This window comes from Acinonyx jubatus, chromosome C1 (assembly GCF_027475565.1).
Source record: "Acinonyx jubatus isolate Ajub_Pintada_27869175 chromosome C1, VMU_Ajub_asm_v1.0, whole genome shotgun sequence".
Taxonomy (NCBI): Eukaryota; Metazoa; Chordata; class Mammalia; order Carnivora; family Felidae; genus Acinonyx; species Acinonyx jubatus.
In genome coordinates this window covers 32,362,983-32,377,967 of record NC_069381.1, presented here as the reverse complement: position 1 = coordinate 32,377,967, position 14,985 = coordinate 32,362,983, and the positions used below count along the sequence as shown (strand labels likewise).

Below are 14,985 nucleotides of genomic sequence, written 5' to 3'. Positions count from 1 at the left end.
GAATCCGAAGCAGGCTCCAGGCTCCAAGCCGTCAGCACAAAGCCTGACGCGGGGCTCGAACTCACAGACCGCGAGATCATGAACTGAGCCAAAGTCAGACGCTTAACCGACTGAGCCACCCAGGCACCCCTGGGAGAGACTTGATCTTGTTTGCAGGCTGAAGGTACTGGAACCAGCACAGAGGGGAGAGTATGGACAGGGGGTGGGGGAGGAGGAAGAGGTAGGTGCTGGAGAAGGGCCACTTACTTCAGCCTCACTCACTTTTTCTGCTGGCACAACCCTAATGCCCTAACCTCATTTCTCAACTACTAGACCCTCTGCACACACATCACACTTGCTGGATAAAGCACCCCTGGGACCCGTCGCAGATGCGTCCAGGCTGGTGGCTCGTTTTCTGTTGCAGTTCACAATTTTGGGGTCTCCTCTGGTTAGAGCCTGGCCTATTCTGGTTTGTTTTTTCTCCCGTAGATCCGTTCACAGGTGAATAAGGACCATCCACCATGTAGTCTGAGTTTGATTCCTGGTTCCTCAGGGCCATCCAGGGCTCCCAGACATCCTGGATGAGGAAGGACGCCCGGTACCCACCGCTGGGGACCAAGAACGCCAGCACTCCGCTTTCTGCGTTGCCCTTCGCAGCCACCGCGCACGCGCCGCTCCCTGCCAGGGAGGAGGCGGGGAGTGGGCGGGGCGGATATCTCTCAGACCAATCGGAAGCGAGCGCCCCCGCCCGCCGGGCTGGTGGACCGAGCTTGACCCCGGCGGTGGGCGGAGTAGGCAGGGCCAGCCGCGCGGCCGCGGAGGGGGCGGGGCCCAGGGCTGGAGGCGGGGCCTGGGGCTGTCAGTCCCGCGCCCGCCGCTGCCGCCGCCGCCGCCGCCGCCGCCGACGCCGCAGCCGCCGCCGCGGTTCCTTACATGCCGTGGCCCGCTGGCTGCCAGCGCTGCCGCCCGCCGCCCCGGCATCCCGAGCCGCTTCCCGCCTTGCCGGCCCGGCGCGCAGGTAAGACCGGCCGCGCTACCGAGCCCTCGCGCCCCCTCCTCGGCATCGGTCTGCCGCTCGGGCGCCCCCTCCGGGCTGTGTCAGCGCCGCGGCTCCCCTGGCCTCCCGGGGGCGGTCCCGGGGGGCGGGACGAAAGGCCTCCCCAACCCCCTACAACCCCCGGGCGCCGCGCCTGCCGCGGGGTCCCCGGGCCGCGCATCTGCAGCCCAGCGTGGGGCCGCTGCCGAGACCCCCTCTCCCCGGCTGATTACACAATCGCAGGGGCTGGGGGCGGGGGTCTCCTCCCGAGGCCCGGCTCCACACCTGTCCCCGCGACGCGCTCCCGGGCAGAGGGCAGAGACCCAGCGCGACAGCGGGGGCCCGGAAAGTTTCACTTTGTGGTCGGGGTTTGTTGACATCTCAGAGATGCGGGGAGATGGAGGCTGAGCCTCAAGGATGCGCCTGGCGCGCAGCCTTCCCTTTGCCCCGGGGTGGCCCTAGTCCAGGTTTCCCTTCCAGAAGTCCTGCCTGAGAGCCCTGCCCCGGGGCTGGAGGCTGCTGCAGGGCACACGGGTCGGTCAGCCTTGTGTTAGCGAACCCTGGCCCCAGGATTGCAGCAGCTGAGGACAGCTCAGCCTCCCGCTCGGCTCTTCCCCCTTTCCTAATTTAGTATTGACATTTAGACCAGGTAGGCGAATTTACTTAGCGTTTCCCTGACAGTTTATATTTGTGAAGTGCTTTGCCATCCCTGATTAGTTAATTAACAAGGTGGGAAAGCAAAATAGATCCTGAAACCCATGGCTAATGCCTTGAGTCTAGCAACTCTTTAAGAGCCACTGAGAGCTTTAGGCTGTTTGCGATGAGATGCTTTGGGCCAAGGTGCTGCTGGGAGAGCTATTCAGTGTCTTCTGGTTGCCTGGGAAGGTTTGGGTAATAATGGCAAGGCTTTCTCTGCCTCTCCCTGCTTACGCTGTTTATTCAGAGTCGCCAATCTCATGTTGAGTTATTTGATCTCCTTCACTTAAGCAAAGGAGGTTTTAGAAGTATTGCTGAGGAAGTAGCTAAGGAAAACAAACAAACAAACAAACCTGAGATTCAGATTAAGTCTGCTTTCCCAGGATGCCCCTCCTGTGCAGAAAACCTTGGCTCTTCCTGTTCTTTCCCCATCTTCCCGTAGGACTGTATCCAACTGGGTTGGCGTTACTGGCTTCTCATTTCGTACACAGACCTCTTGCTACCTGTGGTGTACAGACCTGCCTAGGGACATGCTGTAAGAGGGGGCTTAATTAACACTTTTATCTTCCCATTAAGCAATACAGCCTGAAATCTCTTGTAATCAGGCACTGTTGTAGTGTTGAGTCTTTAATAATATCTAATTCATGTTAATAGTGTTTCTGTAATAATCTTTCTATTAGCATGCCAGCTCTGCAACGCCAGTACGTTTAGTATAGAGGCAGCAATTTACCAGAAATATTATCATGGCGAAAACAATTCTCCCGCAGATTTGCAGCCCACTTTACTTAGATAATGCCTGCTAGAGGCGGTTAAGGTTTTTTATTCTTTGGTGCAGTAGGTGTTACAATGCCTTTGATCTATGAGGTCCTTCCTCCCTGTAGTAATGGTCTCAAGCCACTGGGTCACTTAAATATTATTTTGAGTACTGTCATTTGAGTTTCTCCCCATGTTGATTTCTTTTGGGACAGGGTATAGAGCTAACAAGATTTAGTTTGATTTGCCAGCCTAAATTTTAAGAAGGATGATTCTTACTGTGTTCGGGCTTATGTTAGAGGTCTGATGGTAATTTTATTAGCATATGTACCAGATACTGTTTTGGGTGCTTTATGGATATTAAGGTATCTAATTCTCACCTGACCTTGTAAAGGAGGTGTCCTTGAGGCCCCGTCGATTGACTTAGGTCGCACAGTTAGGTAAATGACAGCCAGATTCTAAGCTAGGCAGCCTGGGTTCAGAGTCCACGTTCTGAACCAACCGCTGTACTACCCTGTCTCTGTAGGTTATTCTTTCAACAGGTATTTATTTCTTCCTTCTGTCTGTACAACACTGCATTCTGCAGTGTGGGTGAAGAGTGCTTTACAGTGTAATAGCAAACACGGGGTTAGGGGTTCTTTTTGTGGTCTCAACTCTACTGCCAGCTAATCTGTGATTTTGAGCGACATACCCGATCTCTCCCTGCCTTCCATTCCCTCATTGGTGGAACAGCAGCAGTTGAAGCAGATGAACTGACTAGACTTGATCTGTGGGGTGCTGGAGAGATGAGTGAATGCATGTCTGAGTTAAATATCCTCCTCTCTAAGGCACAGTATAAGATCAAGTATCCAATGAGTGGATTGTGCATATGTGTGTGTGTGTGTGTGTGTGTGTGTGTGTGTGTGTGTGTGATGCGAAGGAGCGGTGGGTGTGTGCTCTGGGCTGCCAGTGGTTGACAGGCTTCATCTTAAATACTTCAATCTGATTTTATTCTGTTGCCACTAGCACAGTTCCTTTGGCAATTAAAAAAAATGCAAGACAACACGGAAAGAAGTCATCCCATAGAAGTGGGGTAACCATGTGCAGCACTGTGGGAGGGGCATTTGTGGGGGACAGTTTGGCATTACTGTGCCAGAGGCTTGGGGTCAGATGATGATGGCAGGCTCTGAATGGCAGGCCCAGGAGTTCTGAGAATCACAAGTCAGGGTTGAAAGGAAAATTTAAGGTCATTATGTTTAACACCCTCTTCCTTTTTCTCCCTCCACCATATATCCTGTGGATAAATCCCTTATGTGTGTGCGCCTTCCCACTCAGCGCTCATCCTGCCCTTGCTCAGGCTTCTCCTGGGTCAGACACTGGGTGGGCTCCACAAGTCTGCGCACCAAGGAATCTGGGATTGTATCCAGTGACAGGGAATGGGAAACCGCAGAAGGGTTCTGGGTCCTCTGGCTTGTGCTCTTGAAAGACCATCATTGGCATAAAATCTCGATTCGAGGGGAAATGTGAAACCAGGAAGTTAGTGAGGAGGCCTTGGCCAGAATCTAGGAGTAGGGTGATCCAGTGGCATGGGGGTAACAGAGGGAGGAATGGACAGAATCTCCCACACCCAGTGCTTCCCTGCCCACAAACATCAGAGAGGAAGAAACAAGTCAGCATCTCCCTAGGGTGAGGGGGGCTTTGGAGAACCCCTGAGTAGAGCTGGGGAGTCTGATGGGATGGGGAGGAGAGACAGCTATGTATGTCTGTTCCCCAAAGATGGATGATAGACTGGGGCTAATGTAAGGCCTCTGCAGACTGGAAAACATTTTCTTTCTTCTCAAGAAGGGAGCATCCCATTTAAATATAGTGGGAAACTCCTTCTGCCTAATGAAGAAATGTAACAGTATTTCCCCGTGGATGTTGCAACCTCTTACACCGGCTGGTTTAGCTGTGTTGTGCTTCTTGGTCACATTGGGAATCTGGTGTTATTTGAAGTTGTAACAGGAGAACATGTTGGTGATGCCTTTTTTGCGATTTCGTTAGGAAACCTTCTTTTGGGGGATTCTGTTTTCCAGTGACACCAGTTAAACGCCGGAGAGCCAGCATACCTTGGGGAGTGCTCAGAGAGTCATTAGAAGTTTCTCCTTCTAACACAAATTATGGGGGCACTTCAAAGAAGGCCTGGGTGAAATGATTACCACATTGACAGGCAAACAGGATAATTTGGAGGAAACCAGATTTACACGGGGAAACCACAAAGACAGGAAAAATAGCTGGGAGTGTTATGAGTTTAGTTTTCTCTTGTTAATTTATGTGTTTCTGGCTTAGGATGCAGCATGTCTTAAATATTTGTACTCACAAATTTATTTTATTTATTAAAATTATTTTTAAGGTTTATTTATTTTTGAGAGGTGGGGAAGGGCAGAAAGAGAGAGAGACACAGAATCCTAAGCAGGCTCCAGGCTCTGAGCTGTCTGTCAGCACAGAGCCCGATGCAGGGCTCGAACTCACACACTGTGGGATCATGACCTGAGCTGAAGTTAGACATTCAACTGACTGAGCCACCCAGGCACCCCTATACTTACAAATTTATAAGTTAAAATGTGTCTAATACTGCATATGGAAATGAACTGTATATCCTCAATTTTTTTTTTTTTTTTTTTGCCAAGACGACATGGGACTTGGGTTTTCAATATCCTTTAGACCAGTGCTTCTCAAGCAGGGGCAGTTTTTGCTGCACCCACTCTCCCAGGGAACATGTGGCAATGTCTGGGACAGTTTTGGTTGTCACAACTGGGGCTGGGGTGTGTGCTCCCCTCATTTAGTGAGTGGAGACTAGGGATGCTGCTGAACATCCTATAATGCACAAGACAGCCCCGCCCCCCACAACCAGAAATTTTTCAGCCCAAGATGTCGATAGAGTTGAGATTGAAAAAATCCACTTCAGATCATAGAAACATTTCTTTTGGGAACAAGGGGAAGTTAAAGGGAAGAGGAAGAAGAAGGAAGGTAAGTGTTCCTTGACTCTCTGAAAGTGATAATAGTACCCTCACTTTGGAGCCCCTGGGAATGGGAGCCAGCTAAACAAGCTGTTGGAACCCAGGCATCTGTCTGCCCCCCAGGAACTATTTCAATAACTGGATTGCTCAACATACTAGTTTGGAACCAGAAGTAGAGGCCCTTGTAGTGGGATGAGGCTGTAGGGGTGATTTCTGGAGGCAGAAGGTTTACAGGCCAAGAGGGGAAGTTGGGTTGTGCCAGACTCATTTTGAAAAGTTCTAGGGAATTTTTCGAAGGTGATTTTGTCGAGGACACCAAGGGTGAGGCTTAGAAGATGCAGTCTCTGCTTTGGGAGGGCATGATCCCTCTGGGCTGTCGATCTGAGAGTCTGAGGACTTCCCAGATTTTTCTGTGTCCCAATACAGGGTGACAGACACTTGGTTTTGTTTTCAGGTTGTATCTGTGTCCTCTCCCTGCACCCCTTTAAAAACTTTCTTACTAGGGAACATTTTAAACCTATACACAAACTGAGAAAAGAGTGTAATGAACCCCTATTTATCCAATGTCCAGCTTCAATGATTGTCAGCACCTGGCTGATCTTGAATTTTACACCCCCCCTCCCCGTTTTAGACTCACCTCCTCCTCTTTTTTTTAAAATCTAGAAAATAGCTTAAATAATTCCTGATCACCTGCCTACTAGGAGAGGCTTGGCAGTGAAGGAGGGAGGTGATTTTCCGGTACTTGGGTCTCCCTGGAGGAAAACTGATAATGGACATGTGGAATTCTGAGGGCCTTGAGAGGCCAGGAGGTAGGAATAGGCCCAGGCAAATCTAGGATGGGGGAGCTCAGCTCACAAGTACAGGTGACTTGGCACAAGTTTCTTTCTTTTTAAGCCTCATTGATGGAGCCGCCTACTTCCTTCGAGTCTCTGCTGGTAGGAATGTGTTTCTGGGGTTTGCAGTTGAGGGCCCTCCCTGTTCCTGGAGGGAGCTTCCTTGTGTGTTTCCTTGTAGGATGACCCTTTCCTGTTTCATGGCTCACTCCATGTGTGCTGTGTGGCATGAAGTCAAGTGTTCCGTGTGGTCCTCTGGCTCTGGCCTGAGGGGTCCTCACTGCCTGATTCCTCCCTGGAAGGCACAGGGCAAGGCACGGGTGGGACATAGGGGTGTTATTTCCAGTGGTTGTGGATCCTTGTTTGCTTCCCTGTGTTTGTTAGCGGATGTAGGGCTGTCCTGTTGTATTTCCTGGCGGTCCATACCAGATAGGGACGGCAGTGCAGTTTAGGCTTTGCAAACAGGGCTTTCTGTTTTTTAAATTGTGTCTCCTGGAGCTAAAGGATTAAGTTTTATGGGTTTTTTTTAGGCCATTGGAGAATTGGCATGCGTTTACTTGATTCAGTGTTGTGTTGAAATAGGCATCCCAAAAACATGGCTGTAAAAGTTGAGAGAGTTCTTGAATCAGCAGATAATTGATGTCTACGAATTTTAATTAGTGCTGGTTTCTAGAAATGTAGACATTCTGGACAAGGTTCACAGGCAAATACTTTAGTGTGAAGTTCTGGATGCCTGAATGGCCGTAGTTCCCATCCTCGTTTTATTTACTAAATACGTTTTTACCCTTTCCTTATTCCACATCGATGTTTAGGTGGCACCAGCTTATTATGAGCATCCTGTATCCACAATCGTGGATTTTCGGGTATCACGCCTTTCTGTGGGGAAGGCAGGTCCTACTCTGTTCTACTAATTATTACCCTGTGCGTCTCCTATGTGCCGGGCACTTTACTTATATTAACTCTGTTAGGACCCTTCTACGTAGGAATTAGTATTCCTGTTTTGCAGATGAAGAAACTGAGACTTAAGTTGAACTGAGAGGTTGGGAAATGCCAGGAGGTAGCACTGGGTGTTAACCCAGGTTTAACCAAAGCCTGAACGCTTTGCACTGAGCCTTGGCTCTCAAGGTGAAAAGTTGGTGGGAGTTTGTAGGAGGGTTGGTAGAGAAGATGGGGCAGGTGAAATCCTGACACTGAACCCCCTGGGAAACATTGCTTTTGAGTGTGATAAATTACTTGTGTCCTCTTTTTGAGCTGACTATATAAAACAGAATCACACTCAGCCATATTTGGTCAGCAGATGTGTCTTATTTGGTCTGCCCAGTGTTTTTATTTTATTTTTTTTTAAATTGGATTAGTTGTCATCATTGAAAAAGTGGGAGATTTCACACTAAAATTTCCAAATTTCTTGGCTTCTCTTGAACCATCAGGAGATCTGGCAACAGCAGGCCCACATTCCTCCTTGGCGATAGTTAGTAATAGTGGCTGCTCCTAGCTTTACCATCTTACCACCCCGCCCTCTTCACTCGTTTCTGTTACTTGCCAGGACTGTTAAGGCATTTGAATTAGAGGCCCCCTTATAGACATTACGCACATGCTCTCTGTCAAGGATGCTTTGGTGGAGGCTTGTTCTGTATTTAAATTAATGATCCCCAGTAATTTTTCCCTTTGTAGAGCGCCTAGAGAGGATGGCTGTACTTGGCATAAGAACAGACACATCCATGACCCCCTTCTCCCTCCTTCACTAGCAATGGCTACGTGGGCTCTGGATGGGTTCTTGGGCTGAGGGTGGACCAATTAGATATCTGGGATTTGGATACCAAATTGGTGAGTTGAGGAGCCTGAGGCAGGAAGGACTGCTCGATGCAGGCTGACAGTAGTGACATTGGAAAGGTAGATGAGTGAGCAAAGAAGCTGGGTGGCAGGTGCATGGCAGCAGAGAGGGTGGAGCTGCCTGGTCTCTGCTTCCTGCGGCGGGGTTCCTCTGTAGACATAGCATTCATTCAGTGGTGTTTACTGAGTGTTTACTATAGGGCCAAGCACTCTTCTGTATTCTTGTGGTATATCAGTGAATAAAAACAGACAAAGGTCTTTGTTCTCAGAGAGCTTATATTTTGGTAGGGGAAAACAAACAACTCTGAACAACACAAAAAGTGAATAAATATAAAATAGATAAGGGGGTGGTGATAAGTGCAAGGAAGTAATATAAACTGAGTAAGGAAACAGAGTGGATGTTAGGCATAATGCTGTTATGTTAGGTTGATCAAGGAAGGCCTCTTGACTGAGTGATACTTGAGCAGAGATGTGAATGAAGTGAGGAGTGAGCCACGAGGAAACCTAGGGGTGCAGCATTCCCTGCACAGGATTTGGCCAGTGCAAAGGCCCTGAGGTAGGACTATGTTTGACTTGTTTGAAGAACAGCAAGGAGGGTATTGTGGCTGGAATTCAGCAACAAATAATGAAAGGGGACGTGGAGGGAAGGGGGGAGCCTTACAACTATGTTAACGACTGATGCTATTCTAGTGAAATAGGAAGCCACTGGAAGATTTTGAGCACAGGTGGCATAGCTGGCTTCCATCTTGAAAAATGTAAATGTTTTATGGGGAAGAGACAGTAAGGCAGCTAAGGCAAACCCAGGACAACTAATTAGAAGGCAGTGCAGTAGTCCAGATAAAGTACAGCAGTGGAGGCGGAGGTGGTGAGAAGTGAAGTTCTGAATATATTTTGAAGATAGAATTGACAGGACTTGAGGACGTATTTGGTATTAGATATGAGAGAAAGAGAGGAGTCAAGATAAGTCCAACCTTTGAATAGAAACATTGCTGTGTTAGTTGGCATTTCCCCTTCTTTTCTTAAAAAAACATTGAAAAGCAATAAGGGAGGTGAAACGATAATGATGAAAGCCTTTAAAATTATTCTATTTTTTGGCAAAACGGGGAGAGAAATTTAATCCAGTGACTTCAAAATGTATGTGAAGACTGTCCTGAATAGATGAGATCAGGTGGAAGCCAAGCAGGAGGAAGAAATGAAGAAAAACAACATAGAGATGGTGAGAGGGCCCGGTAACTACAGATCTCAGAAAGTTCTGGGAAATCATGCTCTTTAAGGTGAAAAATGCACGCTGATGTTTTATCCCTTGCCTGTAGCAAGTATCGTGGGCGTTGGGTGTCCAGCTGGAGGAATATACCTTCCTGGATGTAGTTTGACTGCAAGAAGCACAAGAAGCGGGGTTACCTAAAAACCCACACAGGCAAGCCGCCATGTTTATGAGAAGTATTCTGTCTCTGTGGGAGTGGAGAGGAAGAGGGCCTTTGGGTTGCAAAAATAGCTCATTTAAAAGAGTATGGTGGCTGTCCTCCCCTCCCATGCAAATACTGTAGCTGCTAAGGAAAACTAACTCATTCAATGGTAATGAAGAAGGAAATGGTAGACTTTGATTTCTGATAGTGGTAGGCAAGCCTATTTGGACTGAAGTTCCTGCCGAAAAATATTAAGATGTTGGGTATATTTTTTAAATTAAAAAAATTAAATTTCCTTAAAAGCACTTAAGGGACTATCAGGCTGAAATCTATGGCCAAGTGGGAACCGGAGGGATGTGCAGATCACTAGAATGCTTAAGTTGCTTTTACCCTGAGGACATTGGTTGATTCTAGTAAATAGGGCTTTGGTTTTGGCAGCCTTGCAGGACAAGGAGGTTAGAAGTCAAAGTCTGTAGCTTGCCCAAGGTGGAGAGTCTCACAGGAGACTTTTTCCATATAAAACTGAAACTATGCAGGGTAAAGGTGACCCAAAAGTAAAGCCATCTCTTCCCATGCGTTAGAGACAGCAGAGAAGGTTGTCCAGTGACTGAGAGGAGCAAGATGAAAAGGAAAAGGTAAGCTGTAATCACTGGCCAGCCTTTGCACAGATTTTGAATATGGTTTTATGCCACCTTGATTTTACAGAACCACAAGCCGTGAATTTGGTTTGAGGTTGTTACCAGGTCACTGATGCTATCCCCCCTCCCTGTTGTGGGACCCCAGCCTTGTCATTATTACATGAAACCAACAATGAAGCCACCATGTTGGAAAGCATAGCAGAGAAACTGCCTAGGGGAGAAACTGTATCCAAGTGACATTATTAGAACCATACTTAGTTTTTCTTTCATTGCTTAAGCTTTTTTCAGTTGGATTATTTATTATTTGGAATTAAAGGAATCAAAACTGACACAACAATCGACACAAAGATCAGGGTAGCTGAGTGTTGAGTTCAGAAACACTCACAGACCTATGGGATTTCACCTCACTGGATTGGATACTCCTTAGTCATCTTTGCTATGGAACCTCTCTTCCCAATTTTTAAAGTTGGAGTATCGCAGGGTTCAGGTCTTGGACCTCTTCTCCATTCCTAGATGAATTTATCTTGTTTTAGGGCATTAAATATGTATTTGTACCTGACTCCTAAGCCTATATCTCCAATTTTCATCATTCTTCTGCAATTCAGACCATTTTGATTCTACACTTGAGTGTCTAACAAGATCGGAAACTTAACATGTCTTATACCAAACTCCTGGTTTTCAACTTCCCTACCCCAAACCTACTCCTTTGCCTTTATTCTCAGGCTCATAAGAGAGCACCACCATCTACCTAGTTGCTCAGACCAGAAGTCTAGAAGTTATCCTTGAGTCTTCTCTTTCCTATAACTCCCACCCTTAGGCCAGCAAGAAGTCCTGTTGACTCTGCCTTCAAAACGTAGCCTGAATCTGAGCATTTCTCCTGGCCTCCACTGTTCCCACCATAATACAAGCCATAACCATCCTTTGCTTGGATTATTGCAATAGCCTCCCCCAGTCTATTCTATACACATTAGTTAGAGGTGTCTTTTAAAACATAAATCATATTGTGTTACTTGCCTATTCAAAACCAGTGTTTTCCTATTACATTTGGACAGATCATTTCCACAGTCTATAGGACTGTGCACAATCGGACTCTTAAATAGGTTTCTAAATTTCTCTTCGTCCTCTCTCACTAACTCTGCTACAGTTGCATTGGTTTCTTTGCCCTTTCTGGACAATCCCAAGTACATTACCACCTTATAGCCTTTGCCGTTATTCCTTCTGATCTGTTATGGCTCATTCCCTTACATCATTCCGGTCTATGATCAGATATAACCCCTTCAAAGTGACCTTCTCTGACTCTTCCAGGTAAAATAGTCCTTCCTTTCCCCTCCTCACACCCTTACCCTGCTGTATTCCTCCTAACACTAGTCACTATCTTGTTTATTGTTTGTTTTATTCACTAAGTTTAAGCTTTGTAAAGTAGGAGTGTTGTCTTATTTAATGCTTATTCCTAGCACTGGAGTAATGTGTGGGTCATGGTTTGAATGAATACATATTTTTGAGTGGCTTAGTAAATTACTAAGAGACTTATTATTCAACAAGTGGTTTTGAGAAAAGTGGTTAGACATTTAAGGATAAAATGGATGATTATTCTTATTTTTTTAAGGAGGCTCCATGCCCCAAATGGGGCTTGAACTCATGACCTCGAGATTGAGAGTTGCATGCTCTACTGACTGAGCCAACAAGATGCTCCTAAAATAGATTATTAATAAGAGGGCATTATGAACAATTTTATGTCAACATATTTGACAACTTAGATGAAATAAACAAATTTCTTTAAAAGCGTGATATATCAAAACTAACACAAGAAGAAATAGAAAATGTGAATGGAGCTATGTCTCTTAAAGAATTGAATTCATTATTAAAGACCTTCCCACCAAACAGATAAACAAATGAACGAACAAACAAAGAGGCTCTGTAGGCCCATTTGGTCACCCTAGTAAAGTCTTCCCAATGTTTAAATGACATAATAACATGAATCTTACACATTTTCCCAGAGAATAGAAAAAGAAGTAACATGTCCCAGTTTATTCTCAAGAAAAATCATCATACCAAAACCTGACAAGGACATCACAAGAAAATTAAAGACTGAACTCTCTCATGGACATAGATACAGAAATTCTAAACAAAATATAGTCAAAATGAATTCAATAATACATGAAAAGGATAATATGCCATAACCAAGTGGGACAGGTTTCAGGAATTCATGAGTAGTTTAACATTTTTGTTTTAAGAGGTAGGGGCAGAGGGAAAGGGAGGGAGAGAATCTCAAGTGGCTCCAGACCCAGCATGGAGCCCAATGTAGCGTGCAGTCTCACAACCTTGAGATCATGACCTGAGTTGAAATCAGGAGTTTGACGCCTAATTGACTGAGCCACCCAGGTACCCCACAAATAGTTTAACATTTGAAAATGAGTCAAGATGATTTCTCACAATAACAGAATGCAGAAAAAATATATACAGTAATCTCAATAAATGCAGAAAAAAGATTTGATAAAATTAAACCTCGATTCATGATAGAAAAGAGTAAGTCTCAGGAAAGGAAATTCCTTAATCTGATAATGAGTACCTACAAATAACTTAAAGCAAACATCATACCTAATGGGTGGGATGTTGAAAGCCTTTTCCCTGGGCTGTCTGCAGTCATGACTTCTATTTAACATTGCATTAGAAGTTCTAGCCCTTGTAGCAAGGGCAGCAAAAGTATAAAATACACACGGATTGGAAAGTAAGAAATAAAACTGTCACTATTAGGAGGCAACATGATTGTGTATTCAGAAATTTGAAAGAATCTATAGATACACTCTTGGAATTAATAAGAAAATGTAGCAAGGCTGATGGAAACAAAGTCAAAATATAAAAATCAGTTGTACTTCTGTATACTAGTAATGAAGAATAGAAAATGAAATTTAAAAAGATGATACCATTTACAATAGCCTCAAAATCATCAAATTCATAGGAATAAATGTAATAGAGATGTACAAGACCTTTACACTGAAAACAAGAATATGTACTGAGAGAAATTAAATAAGACTTTAGTAGATGGAGAGATATACCATGTTCATAGACTGGATGACTGAATTCCCCCAAATTTATCTGTAGAGAGTGCAAACCATTCAAAATTCCAACAGGCTTTTTAAGTGGACATTTACTGAGTTTGAAATTTGTATGGAAAGGAAAAGGGCCCAAATTAGCTAAGACAATCATGAAGAATAAGAACAAAACTAAGAGAACTTCCACTACCAGACATCTAGACATATCATAAAGCTATGGGAATTAAGACTGTGGTATTTGTGCTAGAATGGGCAAAAGGCCCAATGGAACATATTAGGGAATTTAGGAAGAGACCTTAATATGGCCACTTGATTTACAACAAAGGTAACACTGAAAGGTAGAAGAAAAAGGGCGTCTTTTCAACAATTAGAGCTGGTTCAATTTAATATCCGTATGGAAAAAATGAATCTTGGCCTCTACCTCAAACCATTCACAAAAATTAATTTCAGCTGCATTGTACATCTAATATAATAAGACAATAAAAGTCTTAGGAGAAAACATAAGAGAATATCTGCATAACCTTGGGATAGCAAACATCTTTTAAAGAAGACACAAAAGCACTAACTATAGAGGAAAAGATTGAAAAACTAGGTTAGGTTGAAATCAAGAACTTTTTTTTTTTTTTTGAAAGAGAGTGAGTGCTAGTGGGGGAGGGGCAGAGGGAGGGAGAGAATCTAAAGCAGGCTGCACGTCCAGCACGTAGCTCAACTTGGGGCTCCATCTGTGAGATCGTGACCTGAGCTGAAATGAAGAGTTGGACGTTCAACCAACTGAACCACCCAGGCACCCCTGAAATCAAGAACTGCTGATCAAAAGACACCATGAAGAAAATGAAATGATAAGTCATAGAGTAGAAGATACTGTAAATAACTAAAAATCAATAAGGGAAAGTCAAGTAGCCCACTAGGCAAAAGGACTGCCCAGTAGACAAAAAAAAAAAAGTAAATGAACAGTTCACACAGAGGATGTTCAAATGGTCAATACATATATTAAAAGGTACTCAATTTCATTTGTTCTCTGGGAAATGCAAATCAAAGTTAAAATAAGTCTCTCTACATATCCACTAGAATGGACAAAATTAAAAAATTAGATAATACCAAGTGTTGACAAGAGCATGAACAACTGGACTCTTACATATTATTGGTGGGAGTATAAACTGATACTGGTTGTATCTACTAAAGCCGAACACACATACTCCATACTCCAAATCCCATGCCTAGGTATATACCCAACATACATGTGTATATATGGTTATAAACAGTCACATATAAGAATGTTTGGGGCATCTGAGTGGCTCAGCCGGTTAAATGTCCGACTCTTGATTTCAGCTCAGGTCATGATCTCATGGCTGATGGGATTGAACCCTGTGTCAAGCTCTGCACTGACAGCGTGGAGCCTGCTTGGGATTCTCTCTCTCCTCTTTTTCTGCTCCTCCCCCCGCTCATGTGTGCTTTCTCTAAATAAATAAACAAACAAACATTAAAAACAAAAGGATTTCATGGCACTCATATTATATTATTAACAGCCTCCAACTAGAAGTAAGCCAAATGTCCAAAGGCAGTAGAATGGATAAATTAATTATAGTCTATTCATACAATGGAATGCATACAGGAATATGAGTAAGAAATCTATAACTGCGTACAAAGGCTTCGATGAATCTTAGAAGCATACGCCTCAAAAAAAGAAGCCAGATAGCAAAACAGGCAGAACTAATCTTATGGTGATATAAGTCAGGATAGTGGTTGCCTAGGGGAGGTAATGACTGGAAGGGGAAATTAAGGG

At 44.8% G+C, this 14,985-nt stretch overlaps 1 protein-coding gene across 2 annotated transcripts in view; it reads left to right on the top strand.

Moving 5' to 3' along the window:
- The first annotated feature begins 826 nt into the window (after nucleotides 1-826).
- Nucleotides 827-14,985, top strand: part of HIVEP3 (HIVEP zinc finger 3) — a 473,376-nt gene continuing 459,217 nt past the window's right edge. The window contains exon 1 of one of the 2 annotated variants that reach the window (XM_053212411.1): nucleotides 827-997. The gene's annotated coding sequence lies outside the window, so the exon portion shown is untranslated. The remainder of the gene's footprint in view (nucleotides 998-14,985) is intronic. The other variant, XM_053212404.1, reaches the window with a different exon arrangement.